Raw genomic sequence first — 18,243 nt, 5'->3', positions numbered from 1 at the left:
GCATGCGTCCGCCCTCCAGCAAGGCCGCACCTCCTAATTTCCCCAAACAGTATGATCAGCTGAGAACCAAGTATTCAAAAGCCCAAGACTGTGGGGACAGTTCTCATTCAAATCACCACAATGGACATGTATGCAAACTGACTGCTATGATCCTCTCGTTGCATCATAACTCATATGATACTCCTCAATATCTCTTATCACAAGCTATATATACACAACCATCCCTTAGTACCTGTCAGGTATTTGTCCCAGGATATCTTGTGGATACAAATCCTTATATTCTTAAGCCTGTGTGTAAAATGGTGTAGTATTTGTACATAGCCAACCATGTCTTCCACTATACTTTAAATCATCTCTAGATGCATGCTTCCATTTGTAATATGTTCATAATACTTATGCTATGTAAATGCTATGTTAATAGGTTTTATACTGTTTGGAGAACAATGGCAAGAATGAATGCCCGTGGGTGTCCTGGGCAGCCTCAATTCTTCCCTGACTGCTTTTAATACATGGTTTCTTGAGCCCACATGTGAAGAAGCCATGGTCTGAGGATGTGTAGATATTTTTATGAATCAGTTAGTTTCTCTTTACATTTTCCCCATCCCACTGATGTGTTCGCTCTGTGCAGGAGGGTCACTGGTGTTTGGTTCCCTACAGCTAGTCCAGCACTCTGACTTTAGGCACACCATGATCAAAAACAGGAATGAGGTAAGGCTTTTATACTGGCTTTTTGTTAAATCTCCTCAAGCGATCCTAACGTACAGCCAGGAAGGATGTTTGCCCAGGCTATGTTCCTCTTTAGGAAGGTCGGAGGTTTAGAGAGTTCTCCTGACAATGTCAAGGCTCTGGACCAGGTGTGGCTGTCAGGATGTTGAGACAAGGACTCCATCTGAGATCAGCTTCTTTCCTTGCTGTTTCGACCTTTCAGTCAACTTGGAGGCGTTTTGCTACTGAGCAGAGGTAGAGTCCTTTCAGACTCTCACATTCTCCCAGAATGAGTAACTCAGATCTGCTGGTCCAGGCCTTTCTCTATCTCAACACCCAGGCCCTGGGCCTGAGGGTCACTGGCATTTTTTGTGCAATCAGAGTCCAGGCAAGGTAAAGGAAACAGCGCAGAGTGGCTGAAAGTCCCGCTTCTGAGCTAGGCTCTCCTGGGTTTGAATTCTGATTTGATAACCAAACTTAAGCAACCCTTAGGATCTCTGGTTGTAACGGGGTGTGGGGGGGGGGGAAGACTGACACTTGCTGCTTCAAGTAGTTGCTGTAAAGGCAAAGAGAACCAATGTTCTGTGTGAAGAACTCAGCACCATGCCTGGCTCACACCAAGAGACCAGCTGCCATCAGCTTTAAAACCTGAAGCATGTACCCCAGTTAGGAGCCCCCCCTTTACGCTCTTCCTTTCTCCCACCTTCTCCTCTTTCCCTTTTGTATTGAATGTTTTTCTTTTCTTCAGGAGGTGTGCATATAAAATAGAGATGTGTTTCAGAAAGTCTAGCTATTAAACTCTAAAATACCCCCCAAACCCGAAAGCCCTGATTACAGCCTGTCAACTCTGCAGGTCACCCCATCATCTCTAGGTCATGCAGTCACACTCTGCAAAGTTAAAGCATCTTGTGGAGCTCAGTCGCTAAGCAACTGCCTAACACAGTGTGCAGGAACTCTGCATCCCTTGGTCATTCAGGCTTATGATGTCTGACTGCCTATCTCTTCAACTCCAGCCATGTTTTAAATAATGGTATGCCAGACTAACCATTTGTTTCTAAGGCAACACTGAACAAATCCAATCCCTGAAACCCACAAAATATTAGCGAGGTAGGTCTTAGTGGTGCATATTTATTGGATTACTTATTTGTATTCTTTTTGTTATACGCACAGGGCAATCTAAAGATAAATTCAAGGCTAGACCCAAGCATGACAAGGACGTCTTCATTCATTTGTCTTGGCTCTCTGGGACTGGCCATCTACACCAGGAAGTCCATTAGTGGGAATACGAAGCAACCAGAGGTTCTGAGATGTGGCTTTGGGGATGACTCCACCCAACCCCCTTGAGGAGTATCTCTCACTCACCCAATGCATTGTTAATGTAGCACTTTGCACCCCACCAGGATATCGTTGCTCTATGCTACAACTGCCCAGACGGGAGGACTTGGGAGAGGAACACAGCTGCTGGTTCAGAAGTGGGAAAGCAGTGGGCACTGAGGAATTTGTCACTGTTCTGTGGTGACATCCCAGGGAGAGGCCACCCAGAGTACACTTCAGAGTGATGGACAGTCATTAATACACACTGGCCTATTTTTAATATTTCTATTATGTGTGTGTGTGTGTGTGTGTGTGTTTATCTGTGGTGTGTATGTGTATGGGTGTGAACGCCACAGTGCACATGTGGAGGTCAGAGAACAACTTTTGGGGCACTGGTTCTCTCTTTTTACTCTTATGTAGGTTTGGGGGATCAGATTCAGGTCCCGAGATCTGGGACAAACACAAAACCAGAAGCTATAAGATATGTACAAAGGACCTGTAGGGTAAAAAAGATAAAATAAAAATAAAAAAAAATAAAGAAAAGATCAAGTTAAAAAAGAAAAAACCCCGACATGACATTATGAGACAGGGAAACTTCAAAGATGCCATTGAGTTGGTTTCTGTGGGCCATCTACAGCTGGGCATGCAGCCTGCTCTCAAGAGTAGTTTGTTTCCCCAGTGCAACTCCCTTGGAGGGATCTCTGCTCCCATCTGCTGCAGGAGGAAGCCTCTCTGATGATGGCTGAGCAAGGCCCGGATCTATGAGTGTAGCAGAATGTCATTAGGAGTCATTTTACTACTATGGTCTTTTCATAGAACAGTAGTACTTGGTTTTACCCTAGGACCCCAAGCTTTCTACTCTCAGGTTCTCTGTCACCAGAGCAGAATGTGGGTTTCACCCCAGGGGGTAGAATTTCTTTTTCTGAAGTTCCACCCTACCCCATCCTTCACCTCGCCACTTGGCTTCTTGCTGACTTTCTATCTTAAAAGGCATGGCTTCCTCTCCTCCTCTGTACACCATCCTCCCCGAGCCTGCTGTGAATTGGAGCTTGTCTGCCCTGTTTTGCTTTTTCCTGAACTCTAGTAAAAGGTCTTTGTACTTAAAACACAGTAAGAGAAGAAATAAAATTTTGCAAGCCTAGATTTTGTCTGCCTCACCTTATTACTTGCGAAGTTGAGGACGTTCTGTGTGATTTGTGACTGAGTATGCGTCTCCCTTAGAGACAGCACCTTTCAGAGCCTCGACCCGTGGTAATGAGTATCATTTTTAAATTATTGTTTCAGTAGTTCCTCATGTGTGTAAATCCTAATGCTTTACACTTGAATGTAGTCACAGTGTGACTTGCACAAAACAACATTGAAGAAATAGACTTCCGGTGTTCACCAGTTGTCTGGCTCAGCAAAGACATCATTTCCTGGCAAATTTCATGCACAACTCAGTTTCATTTGTCTACATGAATAAAAAAAATCAACAAATAACAGATCAACTACAGACAAACATTCAACAAAAGCCAGAGTGCTCGCTTTGCCAGCATACATACTAAAATTGGAACGGTACAGAGAAGATTAGCATGGCCCCTACACAAGGATGACACACACATTCATGAACTGTCTCATATGCTTTTATGATGGGGAAACCCACAGAGACAGCTAACCCCACCTACCAGGAGCTCACTGACTCTGGACTGGCAGCTGGGGAACCTGCATACGACTGAACTAGGCCCTCTGAATGTGCGTGACAGTTGTGTGACTTTTTAAATTTTAAATTTAAAAAAATCTACAAAAGCTAGAGATAGTGCGGTGTGACTACCCTTTGCTTTTATTCAATTTACAATGCAATATTGCCTATCCTATTGTTATTTAAAAGTTGTATTGCATGTTCTTGATACTTACATGTATATATACTCATATTTATCCTTTGCACTAGTAATGTATATGTATATTCTTGTAATAGATATTTACCTCTTTCCTTCGTGGAAATCTTCCTGTGTATTTCCTAGTAGAGTCCTGGCTCTAACCAGTGTCCCGAAGTAACTGCCCTCTACCAATGACTGATAGGATTCGATGTATAAATACCCCAGCTCTTTACCATCTAGTGGATGACTGGTGGTGTTTTACGTTGCTTCCCAGAACTTTCTGAGGGATTAGCTGCAGTTGTCATCCCGTGGGGGAGCCAACTTGATAGCCCTCCCCTTTTGACTGTCTTCCCTCTGGTCTGATTTCCCATTTCCCTCCTGGTAACATCTCCATCACCCTAATCTACCTACACTTGAATTTTTGTCTCAGGGTCTGCCTGAGATTTGCTGCAGCCTGTTACATCTTTTATTCTTGGGGCCCCTCAATTCTGTCAAAGGTATTTTCCAAGGCTAGACTGTAGAGGAGATCTGGGGAAGTGGTTGACTTGAAGGAAGTGGTTAGATCTCCACTCCTACACACTAAATACATCACATCATTTCAGTGGCTGATTTCATGTGTACATGTTTCTATTCCATGAAGTCTGGGAGAGCAGGGAACATGTCTTATGGTATCTTTGGCATGTAGCATCATGTCTTCCATGGATGGTGGGAATAGAAACTAGTTTAGAAGCAGACATTTTAGGATTTCCCTATGAAAACCCTGAGAGAGGTAGAAGCCCCAGCAAGCTGGTGAGACATCCATATGTAGGACATGTAGGATATCCAGTGTTGGGGTAGCAGAAGGCAATCGAGGGTGAAACTCTGTAGACCCACACGCATAGAGAATACCTAGAGACCCCATGTCTGAATTGTGTAGGGTTACAATTCTACAATTATGTAGAGTCCCATAAAGGGACTCATACAAGTTAGCAGTTGCTGCCAAGGCACTTTGGGAGTTGGGGTGGAGGCAGAAAGGCAGATTTTTGTCGACTTGCACCTGAGATGGGATGACTGAGTGTAGAAAGTGTGTTTCTTCTCAGTTCCTAGAGAGATGCTCAAGTCAATCTATTTATTTACTTTTCAGATTAACTAAGCAATTGAGTAATTTGTGTATGTATTCATATGTGAGGGTTGATGTATGCCACATGTGCAGGATGCTCACAGGGACCAGAAGAGACCACTATATCCCAGGAGCTGGAGTCACAGAAGCCTGTGAGTTTGTCCAACACAAAACCAAACCGTGTCCTCTGGGGGTGCAGCAAGTGCTCCTAATGCCTGAGCCATCTCTCCAGCCCCTCAAGTCATTTTAGCTAAAGAAAATGCAATGAACTGTGTAGCGGGCCTTTGCTTGGCATACCACTGACGCAGTGAGCAAGGAATGCTGAGTCCCAGAGGAGCGGCAAACAGCTTTGACCGAAATTTGACACAGGGAAATCCATTAATGTAAAAAATGCAAAGATAGGCATAGAAAGATGGCAGTCTGTACACACACACACACGCACATACACACAGGGTGGGGAGGGAGGGGAGAGAGAGAGAAAGAGAGAGAGAGAGAGAGAGAGAGAGAGAGAGAGAGAGAAATAGAGAAAGCATTTGTCAGCATCCTTCATACCTCACACCACTAAGCACTAAATTCTTGGATTTCTTCCCCATAAACGATCACGTACATAAATTTATAACAAAATGGAGCCAAAATAAAACACGATGAAAGAGAAATGTATGCATTTCTTTAAAGTAGCTGTACATAAGATTGTTTATTTATATTACAGAGCAGGCCGTTTTCCTTCTCGAAAGGGGGTAAATTTATCCACATAAAAAAGCATGATCCTAGTCACTGTTTCCTGTGGAGTCACAACTATTGGAAATGCTTGGTCTTTCAGATTTAACCTCTAGCCTCTGTGTGTCGGATGCTGGGTATTCCTAGCCTGTTGTTGGTCCCACATAAAGGTGAGCTACTTCCAACCAGGACAACCTTAGCTCTTGCAAGCCCCACTGTGGCATGCATTTTAGAAAAACTCTTGGAGTCTTCTTTTGAGGCCTTGACGTGAAGCAGAGAATAGTGTATTTGGGGTCCGAAGGTCAAAAGCAAGGCTTTTAAAAAGGTTTCTGCCCCTCCCTATGGTGATGGGATAGAGTTACCTCTGAGACTGGCTTTCTGCTCGTTTCTCCCTCAGGCTGCGACCCACTGAGGAGGTTTTGCCTGCTTCCACCCTGCCAGCACCCGCCACCCTCTAACCAGCCCATCCTTCTCCAAGTGAAGACATGTCTCATATTTTGTATTTTCTTCCTTACGTTTGTGTTAAGGTCTTTGGTAGGCATCAGACGATGCTTGCCAGGGGAGTAAGTTTTACAGCAAACATCTTAGTCGTCACTGCCCACTTCGCTTTCCTAGTAGTGAGTATAATAGGGAACAGGGTTTTAATGTCTTTTGTTGATTATCTATGGAGGTCCTGATGGCTTCTGAAGAGTTTTACAGAGGTCTCATTCATCGTGATCTTAGGAAGCTAAAATGACATGCCCAAGCTCGCCCAAGCTCGCCCAAGCTCTCTCAAGCTACGAGTGGCAGAACGACTCCAAGTTCTTCACCACTGCATTATCGTCCAGAATCAAGACCAAGGGCTCTTAACCGTTGAAGGTGTTTGGTTTTGTTCAGGCTACAAAGCTCAGGCTGGCTTGGAAATTGTGATCCTCCTGCCTCTTCCTCTTGGCTGCTGAAATTACAGGCATGTGCTACTACTTTTTATTGCCTTTCACTCGGGAAAATTTGGTGGTCACATTTTAATCCCTGAGCTAATTTGATGACCACTTAGAAGCGTGTCTATGACCTACAAACCTCTCTTAAGGATGCCATAAACAGAATATATTAGATGGCAATGTTCTTGACTATCTCAAGTAAGCCATCCAAAACAAATTATGCAGTCATTTTCAGCCTCCCTGTGGAGTGTGGAGAGCTGAGCAATCATGATTCACATTCTGCAATTTCTGCCCTTAGACTTGCTCTTCCACAAGTCTCATATGGAAGCACTAAACTGATGGGGTAAAGAGCAAATTAATTTTATCCTGAAATGGCCCAGATTGAGTTTTAAATGTTATTCTACCTCTATTTTTAGCCTTCCTTAGTAGCCAAAATGTTATATTCTTGATAATAAGGAATAAATTATAAATCCCCATACTTCTTAAAATAGATTTCACTGAAACTTCACTAATCTCTTTGAGTACATTTATAATAACATAAAAGCTATACAAACTTAATAGCAAGTAGAATGTTTGCACACTAAAAATATCAAACTATTACTGAGTCAAAAAAAGAGGAAGAGTTAAATCAATACAGGGATTCTGTTTGTGTATTGGAAGGGTCGCTGTGTGAAGAGGGTAGGTGCAAGATGACCTGTAACAGAAGTAAAAAAGCTGTGACTGAGACAAGTCCAGCCCACCACCTGCCTTTGTGAATAAGCGTTTATCAAACACACCTACACCATCCATTCACCTATTGCCTATGGCTCTCCACCCTTAAAACATCAAAAATCTTTAAACACAATCTCAGTCAAAATCCAGTTGGTTGCTAGTATGCCATGTATGTGTGTGTGTAGAAACTGAGTAGAGTCTAAATTAGTATGGAAATGCAAAAGATCTGGAATAGTTTGTAATGTTGAAAATGAATAGCCCTAAAGCAACTCCATTTGATGTTTAGAGTTAACCTGGACCACTTGGACCTGCCACGCAGTTGGTATCTCTTCTAAACCTTGAGTCTTCTCCTGTTCTTACTATCCTCTGCAGAAGAACCTGCCTGGATGATGCAAGTCTTTGATGAGTGTGCACACGGAGAGTCGGGGGCGGCTCTTTTCCTTAGCTCCCAGGATGCAGTTCAGTTCCCATGAAGGGCTGAGCGTGGGTGAAAAGGGGAACACATTGCCTTGCCCCGTCCCCCTGAGGTCTGTGTAGATTAGATCTCCAGTGGTTTTAGGTGGGATGTGGGTCACGCTGTCCCTGGACTGAACATCTCTCTCCCACACGAATTCTTCTACTTCCACCTCCTCTGCTACAAGCATGCCAATCTCACTGTTTCTCCTCCCCTGCTAGGGGTAATGTGTGGTAAACTCCAAACCCCTTCCTTTCTTGTTCTGTTCACATATTTCCATCCAAGGATGCTCCACCCACATAAATGGCCCCCTTCTACCTATGCTAAGGATTGACACCCAATGCCTTAAAAACAACCCTTTTTCATTGTTCAGTCTGCAGATATCCTAAGGACTTCTTTCAGGGACTGTTTGAAGAGGCTGACCTAGCTGTGTGCTTGTAAAGCCCAGGATAGCTGCCATGTTCCACCTGACCTGGCCTTGTCAGGATGGTGCAGCAGTTGAGGTGAAGTGGCTCTGCAGTCAGTCACCTTTGCCAGTTCTGCAACTTTCTGTAAATGTTTAACTTCGCCATGACCTTAGCTGTTTCAGCAATAAAACGATGGTGGAAAACCCACACTTGCCTTGTACTTCCTTATAGCGTCGTGCTGAGTATCTGCTGGGAAGAGAAACAAAATGAAGATAGCAACCAAGAAGTGTTCACCATTCTTCTTGTTGTTAGATATTCTTTCCAGGATGAGGACTGTCTGCTTACTTCTGAGTTAACACCGGGTAGATGAGAAGGAAGGTCCCTTCCAAGGACATTCAACTATCCAGGGAGAGGAGCTTTTCTAGGACTAGAGAGTCATCGCAATCGGCAGGTGGCTGTCTTGACAAGCAGAGAGCAGTGTGGTCATACAAAGGAAGACATCCTTTTTAGAGACAGGGAGGGATACTTCAGAATGTGCCCCGACACTCTTTGACCCAACTGTGTAGCTCAAGTCTCCAAAGAACACAAAAAAATTGCTTTCTGCAGGATTCTCCTGATTTATTGTTCATATGTATCTTACTCATTTAGAAATTATTCAAGTTGCCACCAGAGGAAATTATTTTAAATGGAATAGTTAAATGCTTTAATGCAGTGCATTTCCTTTTGGAAAAATGAATGTTATAAATAGGAGTTTAAAGATTCTAAAAGCTATAGGTGTAGAATAGTAAACAAACTGAAGTGTTGGGACAGTGTGAGAGAACACTGTAACTTCTACCCAACATCCAGGCATTTAGGCGACTGAGAAATGACAGGATTCTGGATCAACCACCAATAGAAAAGACTCCTGATGGAGACGAGCGAGCGACTGATGCCCAGACATCTCTCTTGCCCTGGATAAAGCCGTGAGCCAGCTTTATAGCAGGGAACACTTTTTTCTCTAGTAATAGAATTGATTATTGGAAACAGTTTGGATATGAAGATATTTTCTTTTTTCTTTTCTTTTTTTTGTTTTTTGTTTTGTTTTGTTTTTCGAGACAGGGTTTCTCTGTAGCTTTGGAGCTCTTGTAGACCAGGCTGGTCTTGAACCCACAGAGATCCATCTGTCTCTGTCTCCCAAGTGCTGGGATTAAAGGCGTGCGCCACCACCGCCTGGCCAAATATTACTTCTTTTTAAAATCTCATTAGTTTGAGGAAAACATCATTTTCCTTATTTTTGAAGTTTCAATACTGAAAGATCAACTGGACTAAAAAAAAAATTACTCTCATACGAGGAGGAAAATGCCCTAACATTACAAGAATCCAGTTCAGCTAATAGTTATAGATAAATGTTCCCCAAATCTCAGAGGATTTTTGTTTCTCCTCAGAGTGCATTTCGAGGCTCTGTGTGGTATGTGTTGGGGGTTCATCTGCAAATCCTTCCAATTTCAGATTTCCTGGGCTAGCAGAGAGGAGGAACTTGGTAAATGGAGGAGGTGCCTGGCTACGGAGTCTATGTGGCTGGCAGAGCTATGGGGTCTCTGGCTTCTATCAATGATCTCTTGGTCTAACTGCAAATTAGCATGAGAACCAGAATTCAGCTGTCTGCTCAAAGAGAGGAGGATACAAACTGGATGAGCCAGATTCTGTCATAAAAGTTACACAAAAGGCCATGTTAGCAGCAGGCAAGCTACAAACTACCCCACATGGCTTTCCTTTTAGTCTGCACTGACTGCTTTGAAAATTCTTATTAATTCAAAGTTTTGACTATCGAATCATTTCACTGCCAAAGAAGGAGATCTACTATTTTAGGTTTCTCTCTAAATATCAAAGTCTAAGATATTTTCTGTTTCTGTGCTTCCCTTTTGTCTTCAAATGGTCCAAACTGAGCAGCGGCTGCCCCAGAGCTTAGACAGAGAGTCTCCAGTTTGCCTTGCAGTTCATTGAACTCTGAATTGGCCTGATCCTCAAAGATGCCAAAACCACAAGCAGACAAGAGGAAGGGAGAACAAGGAAAGGTCGTACAGAAGTAGACTCGTCGGGAGTAAGCTGATGTCAAGCCTGGGGTTTTCAGGGCATCCAATGACTCTCGACCAAGCGGAAGTCTATAGGTTCAGGACAAAGTGGGCTAAGAGATGTGGCAACCTTTTACCTCTCTGGCTCCCAGGATTGAACCACAGGGTATAGGTCTTAACTGGGGGCATTTCAGTCCTAGAAAGAAACACAGTGGGTAGATTCCAACAGATCAATAGCAACAGCAAAGGCACAGAGATACAGCTCTTGGGAGGATGTCCAAACCCAAGCTGGCTAGCTAACTTGAAGCGGGAGGCAAGGATTATAGCGGGCATCTGTGAAGCGTGTGTCCGCCCTTCAGGATGGATTAGCCTGCAGTGAGGGTAGACTCGGGAGTTGAAAGTGATGAAATGGACAAGAGGCTTCCAAGCTGATAGCAGAAAATGCTTTTGGAACGATTACAGGGCAGCCCTTTGAGGGTTCAAGGATTCTCACTCTCCCAGACTCCCCCTTGTTCTGAGCATTTCCCAGCCAATGAGGACGGTCTACAGCAGGTGGCGCAGGACCCGCCTACCCATGGTGATGTTGATCCCAGGAGAAACTGTGGCCAGAAGGTCCAAAAAGGCGAGGTGACTCATTCTTCCTGCCTGGGTCATTTCCATGAGTCATGCACTTGAATCTAGTCCTAATCGTGGAGAGAGCAACATCAAAAGGGCTGTCTATGATCTTTTTTATCAACATTTGATGCAAACAAAATCCTCTTTCCTAGGATCATCGCCGAACGTGTTTATCTAGCCTTTTCATTCCGTTGCCATTTCTTCCCCAGCTTCTGAATGGAGGAAGGAAAAGGAGGCTCTAGAAGACACAAAGAAAGGTTAAGATGGCTCAGTCATCATCTCAGCCTGGAAGCAACAACTCTCCTTGGAGTAATCATGACTTCTTACTGATTGCTTCTCTGCTCTGTTGGTAAGAGAGTGTAAACAGAGGCTTTTCTGCCCAAATAATCATTCAGAGGCTAAATATTCATTACAAACCGTTTGACCTATTCCTCAGGCTTATTACTAACGAGCTCTTACAACTTAAATGAACCCATTTCTATTTATTAATCTACATTTTGTCACGTGGCTTCATGGCCTTGCCTGTTCTCTAGTATATCATGTTGCTCCAGGGGCTCCCTGGCATCTCCCTGACACCGCCCATCTTCTCCCTGTATCTACTTGGCTTTCCCACGCAGTTCTAGCCTGCCTTGCTATAGGCCAAAGCCTCTTCTTTATTAACCAACGGTAATAAAATATAGTCCCAGCCTACAGAGGGGCTATCCCACAGCGAGAGTACACCGTTCAGATCTCCTTTGCTGGAAGAGAAAAGGAATGGGTGGGGTGATTCGAAACACTTAGACTTTGGTGTCGGGAGGATGGAGTTGAGCCCTGAACTTACCACTGTTTAGCTGTGCAACTTCATGCAAGAGACTTGAGTGGGTTTAAATTTAGCATTTACATCTGTAAAACAAATGTAAAAAAAATAGTATCGATACAGTGTTGACATGTCTGTCATTGATTAAGCTTCTAGTCTGTGCCAGATACTGACTTACGGACTTTGAGTGTAATGTCTCATTTGTCCTCTACTGCAGTCTCAGACATGAGTTCCATGACTTGGCCCCTGATACACAGAGTTAGGAGAATGTGTCCAGGGTCATGAGAATAGAAAGCACTGGAAGCAACATAATTTCCTCCTCCAAGTGTTCGGAGGCTGGTGAATAAGCTAAAGCATTAGCTCCCTGTAAGCTCGCAATGTATAATAGATTTTAAGGTAAAGGAGAAAAAGGGAAAGAATTCCCTTCCAACGGCTTCAATAGCTAATTCCTTCTGTTTCAAACAAATGAGCCATTCTGTCACCAACCCACGATGTGAGAGTAACTTCTAGTATGCCCTACATCTTAGTTCAAGTTACTCAGAATCATAGAGAGTCTTCATGAAAAGACTATGAGTGTCACCTGATGCTAGGCTAGCACACATTTTGTTCAAGAAACTTCTCTGTTCATTTTTTCAACCGACTACAACGAAGCCTGCAAGCTATTGAAAATCTACTTTCCACAAACCTTAGGCGTGGACTTCAGAGCACAACACAAGTGTTTTCCTTCATGCGTGCTTTACAGACATGTGTTTCATGCATATGTTTGTTTGTACACACACACATTCACACACACACACACACACACACACACGCACACACACACACACACACACGCCTACCTACTTGGCCACGTTGAAAGTGATTCTGCTTAAATCCTTCTTGCCAGCAATGCTGATCTCTGCAGTGGCCAGTGTGTTAGACTCTTTGGGATGTCATAGTTAACTGAAGCGACAGAAATTAGTTTTTTACTGTTCTGGTGGCCAAAAGACTGAGATCGAAGTGCTGCCTGGTGCCATTTTTGAGGCCACTTCCTTTCATGGCTTACAAGCTGCCACCTCCTTGAATCCTCACATGACCTGTCCTCTGTATGGACTTGTAGAGTCTGACCTTTCTCTCTCTCTCCTTGCTTTTCCTCCTCCTCCTTTCCCTCTTCTCCCCTTTCTCAGTGCTTCTGGACTATGCCCACACCCCAATGACTTCCTTACCATGTATGGCCCTCTTAGAGCTCTCCAAATGCCTTCTAGAAGAGAATTAAAGCCTTAACACGGGAATCTGAAGAGGACGATTTAGTTCATAAAGAGCAACTGAGGTTGGGACCAACTGAGGTTGGGACCGTGTATTTCAGAAAGCTGTTCACAAATTATTCTCATTTTCCATGGATGGAGGTCATCTGTTCACCAGTCATTAGAAAAGGCTGTGAATGGGGCCTGTATTGTATACAACCCACGGGCTACATAGAGTAGACCAAATCTCTCCTCTCCTCTCCCTCTCCTCTCCTCTCCTCCCCTCCCTTCCTCTCCCCTCCCCTCTCCTCTCCTCCTCTCCTCTTCCCTCCCCTTTCCTTCCTTTTCCTTCTTCTCCCTCCCTTCCTCCCTCCCTTTTTTCTAAAGCAAGGGAAAGAACTACTGGAATATGGAGTGTTGCTAGCCTCCCCAAGATTAAATCTTGGCGGCTGCTATACTCCTAATGCTGAAAGGCACGTGAGAACTTAGGTAAGTGTTAGATACAAAATGCCTATTTTCCAATGGCTTTACTTCTTTCCTGTGTCTGTCTCATGCTAAAGAGACAGACAGCTGGATGTCCTGACTAAGCATGGATGTGTTTTCACACGGCTTCAGAAATCTCAATAGCGCCGCTTTGGTGAGTTTAGAGAGATTCATTAATTCTTTTCAGGCACTATCTAAAACTCCTGGATATGCGAGTGTGCCATTCTCTCACTTTCTGACTTTATTAGCGTCCCCTTTGGCTACAGTATGTCCATGGGTATGTGTGTGATTATGTAGGCGGGGATGCAGGCACAGCCAGATGGCACAGCTAGGAAAAAAGTAGGGATTTCTATTTGTGAAAGCCCAGATAGCGTTGCTTCTAATGTTTAAAATCAGATCTATCTATAAGGCTGTTGTCTTGAGAGTAAATTTTCAAAAAATAATAAATAAATTTCTTCTAGAAATGAAGTGCTAAGACCTTACACCCTACTGATTCCTCTCACAGATAGAGGAGCCAGACAATTCCCAGAACTCCTGTGTGTGTGTGTGTGTGTGTGTGTGTGTGTGTGTGTGTGTGTGTAAGAGAGAGAGAGTGAGTGTGTGCGTATGAGTGTGTGTGTGTGTATGTGTGTGAGTGTGTGTATGAATGTGTATATGTGTGTGCACACATATGTTTGTATCTAGCATGATGAAGGGGCACAGAAGAGTCACACATAATGATATTTGTGCCTTCGAGGTCTTTGAACAGGTGGAGGGGTCATCCAAGAAGAAAACAACTCCTTTCTATTAAGTCAGTCTGCCACGAGCCTGGCTAGTCACAGGGAGCATTGAGGTCTTATGCCTTGTTTTCTGAGGAGGAAGTGCCTGCGAGGCTCCTGGGGTCACTGGGACTCTGGCAGCAGAGACAGAGAACTAGCTCACTAGTTACACACCACTGGTAGACAGAGACTAGTAGGCAGGGGTCACTATGCCTACCACGTCCCACTGGAAGCTATGCCATCATTTACATCTCAAAATCCTGCAAGTTGTAGTCATAGCTACTTCCTTCTTCCCATTTACCAGTTTGGGGGGGGGGGGGCAGTGTGAGGAGAATGAGAGCAAAGACAGTGGGGCAGAAGGGAAGGAGGAAGCCTTCCAGAAACTTGAGAATTTTTATTTGAGAATCGCCAAGTATTACTCAAAGCACTCTACACTGAGAGGCTCATGACTGGTTTCCACAGAATTGCTTGACTTTTCTGACCTCATACCTTGAAACACATCTCTGTCTCCTCCCATATTTTATCCATCGCAGGTATCTATTCCCTGATAAAGAAACTTGTCTGGAGAAGATGGCTGAGTGGTTAAGAGCTTTGCCTGCTCTTCCAAAGGTCCTGAGTTCAATTCCCAGCAACCATATGGTGGCTCACAGCCATCTGTAATGAGACTTGGTATCCTCTTCTGGCCTGCACTGTATACATAATACATAAATCAATCAATCAATCAATCAATCAATCAATCAATAAAACCAACAAAGTTACTCACGCCAAGCTGCAAGCTCCATGGCAAAAGGGCAGTAGGCTTTATGCTTCTGGGTGTTCAAATAGTATTAAAAAAAAAGAAGAAGAAGAAGAAGAAAGAAAGAAGCTTGTCATCTGATGCCATTCCCTCACTAACAAAGACTTGTCCATATTTCAGTAAGGGCTCTCTTTAGAATTTATAAATTTCAGATTAGATGATGTGTTCTAAATATAGACCCTCCAGAAAAGAGACACCGGTGTCACGCACTCTTTGTCTGGATCAGACAAGCACTCACACAGGTGAGAGTAGATTTTTCAGTCAGGAAAATCCTGGGCCTGGGTGTTTCCAGCCAAATGCTGACAGCCGTGAGCTTTTTACAGAAGTAGAGGATTTTATTTGAGGATATCAGCTTTACAGATCTCTCTTTTTTTCCTTGATCCTAATTATCCACATATTTTTAACCCCTTCTGAGTCTGAAACATACTGTGTACAGAAGCACTTCCTGGCTACGATGCCCGTCTTGTTTCCCAGTTCACTGTGTGGGTCTGAGTCATTCTTTACATCCCAGTTCCGGGTCCTCCTTTATTCATGAGTTCCTCCTCCCTCGGTCCTTTAGTACAGAGATACTTTACAAATGTCTGCACATTCCACAAACGAATACTGAATCCTTGAAGGTGTTTCGACTTTCTCAAAAAGATAACCCCAGGATTGACTTGAGTCAAAAGATAAAACAGCTCAGAGGAATTGCTTACTGTGTTTCTATTTCTCTCTAGTGGAAAGTCCCAGCTGGTTATCAATTAATAGCGAGTATCAACAGCGGTTTATCTAGCCCTAACAGAGAACATGTCTGGAGATAACTCCATAGACCAAGCCTATTGTGAAACAGCCTGAATTCTGACCAGTTCACTCCCTCTCCGGCGTCAGACTAATCGCTTAACACTTGCAGCGCCATAGGTAGGAAGCGAATTCTGCTATCAGTAAATCTGAACGTTAAGAATCCAGTTATCCTGTTACCACGGTCCAGCAGTCAGCAAGCGGGTTGAGAGCCGAGTACCTGGGCTCCTGGCTTTGTGTGTTGTGCCTTTAAGGATCTTTGGGAAGAAAGCAAAGATATGAACACAAAGGAGCCATTATAAGAGTCTCCGTGTTTACGTTCCTGGCTTGTATCAAGGTCAAAGGAAAGCTAGACAAGGGCAGGGCTTGGACAAGTGACAGGACAGAATGGCAGCAACAGTGCTGGGTGAGCCATTATTTGTTCCAAGTGCCAAACCTTGCTACCATCTTAGAGCCCTTTGTCCCTTTTTAAGAAAAAAATAGGTTGCTAGCACTGCATGGAGGGAGGTTCGAGAGTTTGTGTCAGTAGGAAGAACGCTAATCAATCTCATGCCCATTTGTAGTTCAGTATTTGACAAACTCGATTTAGAGACCAAGGGTTCCTTTCCTTAATAACTGGGAGGGGACAGACAATTATGGGGTGGCACGCGATAACAGATTTTCTGGTGCCTGAACGGAAACCCTGTAGCTGGGGGTAACAGAAGCCATATTCTTTTGGTGATTTGGATGGCCAAATCCATACTCCATGGCACCTTCTGATAGGCACCTGAGAGGTGTCCACCCTCCATGTTATGACTGCTCTTTCCCAAAGCCTGCTCAGTGAGGGCATGAGTGTAGGGCGGAACTTAAGCATATTAACGTTTTGTTAAACTGGTCAAGGAACTGTCTTTGGTTAGAAGTTTTTTGGGGAAGTTTCTAAGTCTCGTGATTGCCAGGTATTATGAACAAAGATGCCCTATTTTACCCAGGATTAAAAATAAAACCATTCTCCCCCTCCCCATCAGGGGCATTTTAAGTTCAGCAAGGGTGTCCGTTGAGAAACACAGATTAAAGGCTGGCTTCGAAATTCCTAATTCAGAGAAATAGGTGATTGGCTATTCCATGAGAATTTTCACAAATAATCCTTGAACTGAGTGTTCTAGAAGCAACTGCCTGCATAAGGTGGAGACAGTGGCATGGGGAGGAGAGGAGAAGAGAGGGGAGAATGGAGACATGTATCTGAGGAATGGGGCCTTGGGATATCCAGACAAATTGTTCTGAAGGAAGAACCTGACAGACGAACTGAAGGAATGAACTCAGTCTCTGGAGATGTCTGAGCCAAAACAAGTTTTAGGGCTTTGATGATAGGGAGGAAATGTATTATGAACCTTAAGATAATGAACATCAAAGCCACACAATTTGGAGGAAAAGAACATTACTGTCAAGTTTTAAGTTTTGAAAAATAAATGATAGTACGGTCTTTGGCTTATCAGGCTGAAAGTGGATAGTTAGATGTCTCAAAAGAAAAGAAAAGGAAAAGGAAAAACCTTATAAGCATATACAGAAAATTCATCATGATAATGCAGCAAAAGTACGTAAATTTATCTCACACAAATAAAATTAAAGTAGGAATAAGTCATAGTCTACTCTTAATGAAACATCCATTGTAAATGAGAATCTTTAGCCATTGTGTAGAAATCCAGAATCAGGTTTTAAAAAGTCACATTTATGGATATTATTTTTCACAATTTAGCTAAAAAAATCCTACTATAATACCTATTATTTAAGTCTGTTCACTTTATTCCTGTATAGAAAGGCAGAGGGGAATGAGCGGTAATCTCATGGCAAGGTTCAATGAGGCAGAGAACATATCCTGGACACTGAACTTTGCTGCCAGGCTGAAGATTGTCCAAAAGAAGTCTTTTGAATTAATCAGAATTTACCAACAAATAGATTTCAAAATGGAACTTGGAAGAGCCCCAAGTGCAAGAGAGCAAGAAACACAACCGTCACCTGCGCTTGCCTTTAGGAGATGCATGTAAACTGAATGGCAAGGGGACAGAGAGAAGAAACCCGCCCATCCACTGACTGCTGGGTGTCTTCAAGGCAGGGTCTTGGGGTACGGGATGGAGGCTTTCTATGCTGGCGTGAGAACAACCTCCATGCCAGAGCAAGCAGACCAAGCCACTGCCTGTATTTCCAAAGGGGCCCAGAGCCCAGGAATGCTACTCAGTGTTTGACGGTACTTTCCAAAGCAAGAATGGGTACAGAAAAGGAAGGAGACTAAGGAAATCTTACCAGGGAACTTCTTCTATTTCACCTGTCTTTGGGATAAGGAAACTATCATAGCATCAGGCCTAAGGGGAGACTATACCACAGCTGGAAGACATATATATGACCATGAAGTTTTATAAATTTCCTGCACTGCATTCTCATCCGTGAAACATAGAGCTGGACTAAATGGCTTCTGTCCACTCTAACGTGTTATTGTTTCATGAAGCCTGTTTTCACACCGATCCTCATCCCACACAACGCGATCCCATCCAGAAGGCAGAGGTCTTTCAGGCCTGGTAAACCACAACTGC

General features: G+C 43.7%; 1 long non-coding RNA gene and 1 other non-coding gene across 4 annotated transcripts; one reads left to right on the top strand and one right to left on the bottom strand.

Annotated features, from left to right (window-relative positions):
• The first annotated feature begins 3,535 nt into the window (after positions 1-3,535).
• LOC125406223 (U6 spliceosomal RNA) lies at positions 3,536-3,642 on the top strand. The gene has a single exon (XR_007233853.2). It is a non-coding gene; the product is annotated as a U6 spliceosomal RNA (small nuclear RNA).
• Positions 3,643-5,638: 1,996 nt separating this feature from the next.
• Positions 5,639-17,287, bottom strand: LOC125406168 (uncharacterized). 3 transcript variants are annotated; one of them, XR_014997058.2, is made up of 4 exons: positions 14,870-17,287; positions 11,667-11,728; positions 8,526-11,084; positions 5,639-8,426 (listed from the first exon to the last, which is right to left on the bottom strand). It is a non-coding gene; the product is annotated as an uncharacterized LOC125406168 (long non-coding RNA). The 3 variants fall into 3 exon arrangements; XR_007233828.3 differs by having other exon boundaries at positions 5,639-8,682; positions 10,804-11,084; positions 14,870-17,280; XR_014997057.2 differs by having other exon boundaries at positions 5,639-11,084; positions 14,870-17,284.
• Positions 17,288-18,243: the final 956 nt, after the last annotated feature.

The sequence above is a fragment of the Myodes glareolus genome, chromosome 15 (assembly GCF_982192425.1).
Source record: "Myodes glareolus chromosome 15, mMyoGla1.1, whole genome shotgun sequence".
Lineage (NCBI taxonomy): Eukaryota > Metazoa > Chordata > Mammalia > Rodentia > Cricetidae > Myodes > Myodes glareolus.
Note: the sequence above shows the minus strand (reverse complement) of the source record. Positions and strands in the feature narration are given on the sequence as shown.